We start from the raw sequence: 4,927 nt of genomic DNA, 5'->3' as shown, positions 1-4,927 counted from the left end.
AAACAGAAGCAATAGTGTAACAATTTCAATAAAGACTTAAAAAATATCTTTAAAAATAAAATATTGATAGCATTCGCCTACATAGCAATAAGTGATGTTGGTGAGAAGAACCAACAGAAGAGACAAAGTAAAAGAGAAGGAGTTCAAATCACTTCATGGTTTATAGTCTATTTCTGGTGATAGTTTGTCAAGATGAGCCAAAGCTTGGCTTTGAGGGAAATGCATAGCTTTAGGAAAATCTGGGTCCTAACACAAGAAGGTGTCCAGTGAAAACAGGTCAAAGGGAAGTGATTGGAACTTCATAAAAGTTGAAAGTCCACCTTCACATGCTGCCAAGAGACCAAGGACTATCGTTGCAGAGAAGTGGACATAAGGTCTAGTTACCTGAGGTTGGACAGGATCAGATCTGGGGACCAAGGACAGACTGGAGAAGATGGAAGGTGAAGGGCTTGGCACCATGAGTGGAGAAGATTCCCGAGAAGTTTTACTGATCAGGAGAGCAAAGACAGGGTGGTCTCTCCAGGGCAAAAAGGATCCAGGAGGGAGTCTCTCGTCTTTGTTGGAGTTTTCTGTGGACTGAACAATTCAAAGTGGTTAGAGAAGGACATGCTTCAGAACTCCAGATGGTAGAGTTCTGTGAAGTAATTTTATCTTGATCCTAAAGGGAACGAGGAATCCTGGTTGGTGGACAGAATTGAAATTTCTCTTTCAAAACTTGAGACCCCAGAGAGAAGGGGAAGGACAGAACAGGCTGAGAGTCCGGCCGGGTGGAGGGCAAGCACAGAGGAAAGAATTCATGAAGTGTTTTGGCATTTACCCCGAAAGTGCATTTAATCCTGCAAATCCAGCACAGCCAAGTAGCTAAAGGTCTCTCAGACCTCCGTCCTCCCTAGCTCTTCACATCGTGCTCATCAAAACAGACGTCTTTTTACAGCCGAGGAAGCAGCCACGTGCGTGTATGCTTTAAGCCCCCGACAAATACTTCTGACCCCAAATCTCACTCACTGCACTGAACCCAGCTCATTCCTGCCCTGTCTCTCTGCACAGAACTCCATGGTGATGTTGCCACATGTGTCCATGCATCCCCCTTGTAAAAACGCAAATGTCCTGGGGAACGCGACTTCCGCTCATAACCTCTTTAACCAGAGCGCTTCCTGCTCATTTTTAGCTGAGAACCGCTCATCAGCGGGAATCACATGTCGATGCAAGGAAAGAAGAGGCGGGTTAATGACAGTGAAGGCTTTTGAATAGGAGGCACGGCAGCAGAGGAAGGAGGTCTGAGTGGGGACTTCGTGGGACCTTGGAGAGGTTGGCGGCTGACCGTGGGCATTCATGGCCGCCCCGAGTGCCAGCTCCTTTTATTTAGTTACCGGGTGCCGGAAGCGAGCCTGCCGCCACCGTGGGCAGCACAAAGCCAGCAAGATCAGGTTGTAGAATGAGGTGCCCTGGGCTCTCCAGGAGAGTGCAGGGAAGCACATCACCCTCATCTTTTTTTTTAACCCTTTTGTGGGGATCCTTCTCCATGGCAGCGTGTCCTTCTGTGTCTACCCCTACCGTAGCAGCATTCAGCTGGCTCTTCTCAGCGGTGGGCGAAGGTTGGGCTGGGGCATCGTGCCCTAAGCCACCTCCTAGGGAACACTCCGAGCTCCAGGATGGCACAGATGCTCATGTCTGGGGTCTGAAGATGAGGATGATGCCATGCTGGACCACTTTTCCTGGGGCAGTAGAGATGGGGCTGGTTCTGCAGCCCTACTTCATAAAAGACTCTGTCTCCAGACTGATGTCTTCGGTGGGAATGCAACCCAGAGGGCGGACAGTTCAGTGTCCTGAGATTTCCTCCGTGCTGAGTGCTCGGGCTTTTTTTGATAAAATATTAAAATGGTAGATGTCTGTGTGATGTTCTTTGCTGTGTCTCACCCGCTCTCCTTACCTTGAGGTTCGGAGTGGGTGAGCGCACAGAAAGAAATTGACTTACACCTTTTAGGATTGGCATGGCTAGTCTTCCGAATCATAATCCAAATTGGATGGTGGCTTGCAGAAACTTTAGAAAACAAACATCATTCTGCACCATTTTCTCCACTTACCAGACTCAGAGTTTTCCCAGGAGAATGCCAGTATTATACCCCCAATGTATACACTTACCCACAACAGCACTCATAAACTGTTTGAACTCACCACTGGATAGTCGTTTCCAAACTAACATTGTTACACACTATTTTAAGAAAGTTCCAAAATAAACTTAGAAGTATCAGATTAATTCTCAAATAAGCCGTGGTGACGGCTGACTCAAATATGCCATCCTTAAAAAAAATGTCTGTTGTGAAATATTCAAAAGAAACCTTTCTGCATTAAGAAAGAAAGGGCAGTCAGGGGAGAAAACAATATCCATCCTTAGGGGATATATGGAGCTCAGAGTTAAACATAGGGTTTATTTCTCCCTTAAGTGTATGACTTTTTCCCCTAAAATTGCCCTGTTTTAGTTCACTACAAATCCATGATAATATAAAGTTACTAAATGATATCTATTAATTTCCACCCAACCATAGTGGTATGAATTTTGAGATTTATGCTGGTGTATTTTTCAGTGTTGAATGTTTTCCCTACGCACTGAGCGAGGGTAACCCTCTCTCCTTCTAAACCTTTTATTTTGTTGAAATAAGTCACAGCTACTACAAGCAAGAGGCATCAAAACCATCTCTCTTTAACCTCTTTTCAGAAATCTACACACTTTGCCTCGTTTTAACTGTGTTTAGAAGGTGATCTTAAACCCTGAAAATGAAAAGAAGTGCCTGCGTGTGGCACTCTTGGGGGCTGTGAGGCTGATTTATACAACAAATCGGAACCCTTCTCCTGTTGCCAACTTTAAGTCACACGCCCTAGATGATCCTTCCCTGCTGTTCATGTAACTACCTGCTGTGCTAATCTGGGCCTACAGACTTTTGCGCAAGGGCATGTCGAGGTCAGACAGAGAAGGTGCCTTCTACGGAGGGAATTGGAGGGAAAAGGAGAAAATAGAAATGATCGTAGGGACAGGAATAACTGTTATACATACGTCTACATACCGAGATCGATCGATCGATCTGTCATCTACCTGTGTTTCCATCATCTACCCATCTTTCTGTCTATCTTTCCTTTGGTACATTTCAATCAAAATAGTTTAGAGAAAATTGAATGTGGGTATCTGCCTATGCAACCTAATTGTTTTGAATTAAAGAAAAAAATGACTATGGCTACATACCATTCCTCTGATAGAATTTAAATTCTCCATAAGGAATTAAATTCTCCATTCATCCTTATTTAGTAAGTAGTATTTTTACACAGACTGTCCACATATAGCATTAAAATGTGCCATCATATCCTCATAGAATGTTCTGTGTGTATGAGAGAGAGACAGGGACAGGCAGACCTGTGCAGAAGAGATGTGACATTTTGAATATAAGTATGTTAGACACTCAAGTCCCCCCCTCCCTTATGGTATCAAATTCACTGGGGAGAAAAATAAGAGGTGGCTCTAAAGGAAGGAATTACTCTTTCAATTTCAAATGGTTGCATAAACATATTTCTATCCCATTTCTTCTATGAAACCAACCCAACACAACCAAGAGAATAAGAAACAAAAAAAAATGTTATCTTTGATGAAACTAGGCATCTTCTGGATCACAGTACATGCAGAAAGATGGCCAAATGCATGAGAATTGGATGAAGTTGATGGGGACACCAAGACAAGCCGTCTTTTTCTGCGTGACTCGGGCAGAAACGGCAGAACTCAAGAGTTACCCAAAGTGGGCAACGCACATTAAAAGGAAAAGCAATGACCCCTTGCTTAGAAGAGTAGGGTCAAGGTGCGCGGGCCGGTTTTGGAAGCCTCCCTATGTCATGCTTCCATCCTGGCATAGGATGGGGGTGGGCGAAGAATTCGTAAGAAAAAAGCCAACAGGCCACCTTTGCTCAAAGCAGACCGTGGGTTTGGCAAAGTGGAGAAGTCAAGAGGTCACCTAGCCGAGCAACTGCTCATCCTTACCTGGTGAAGATAGTAAGGTCAAGGTGAGATAAGCACTGTGACACATTCTGCGAAATGCACAGCCTCAGGCTGAGCCCAGACAGCTTGCTGTCAGCACTCACCCACTGGCCCGGTGCAGTTAGGAAAACCCATGGAGCCACAGCCGGAAACTCCAGCGGCCCATCACCCTACCTAGCTCACCCTTCTGCCCATTCCCCCAGGGATTGCTCAGTCTAGTGCCTGGCCCTCATAGATGTCTCCTTCAAACATGAGAAATAATATGATTTTAAAAGCTGGTAGCTGGCCGGAAGCCTTTGAAGAGATGCTGCAAGGAAAAAAAAAAAAAGAACAGGACATGATGGATAAAGGCACATACCACAGCCAGCAAAGCCCATGAACAAAGAGACGTCCGAGAAATCAAAGCAATTAAGGAAAATAGTGTTTCTCTGAAATGAGAATTTCAAGAAGAGATATAAGGGTTGAAGGAGGAGCTGATAATACATTAGATGGGAATGAGAAGTAGGTGGGCAGCCTCGGAAAGAAACGAGAATGAAAAGTGAGTAGGAGAGGCAGAGAGAAGAGCTGGACCACCTTTAAACCGGTGCCCGGCCAACATTAACAATGAACGAACAGGAACAAAATAGTCAAAGGTGCATTCACGGTTAACGTTCTGAAATACAGGGAAATTTGAACCTGGAGACAGAAATAGCACAGTGAAACCGAAGGCACTGTTTACATAGATTAATTCACAAAGAAATAGTCTAGCAAATTACTGCGATTTTAAGTTATGGAAAAAATTCTATAGATATTCAGAAAAAAAAAATCTGGGAAGCTAAGATTTCTCCATGTCAGACAGGAAATGCTTGAAGAACGTGGAACAATATATAAAAAGACCTGAAGGAAAGACTGTATGTCCCAGAATGCAAC

This window comes from Neophocaena asiaeorientalis, unplaced genomic scaffold (genome assembly GCF_003031525.2).
Source record: "Neophocaena asiaeorientalis asiaeorientalis breed wild unplaced genomic scaffold, Neophocaena_asiaeorientalis_V1.1 scaffold69, whole genome shotgun sequence".
In the NCBI taxonomy this organism is placed as follows: Eukaryota; Metazoa; Chordata; class Mammalia; order Artiodactyla; family Phocoenidae; genus Neophocaena; species Neophocaena asiaeorientalis.
The sequence above is the reverse complement of the archived record's forward strand: the minus strand, read 5'-3'. Positions refer to the sequence as shown.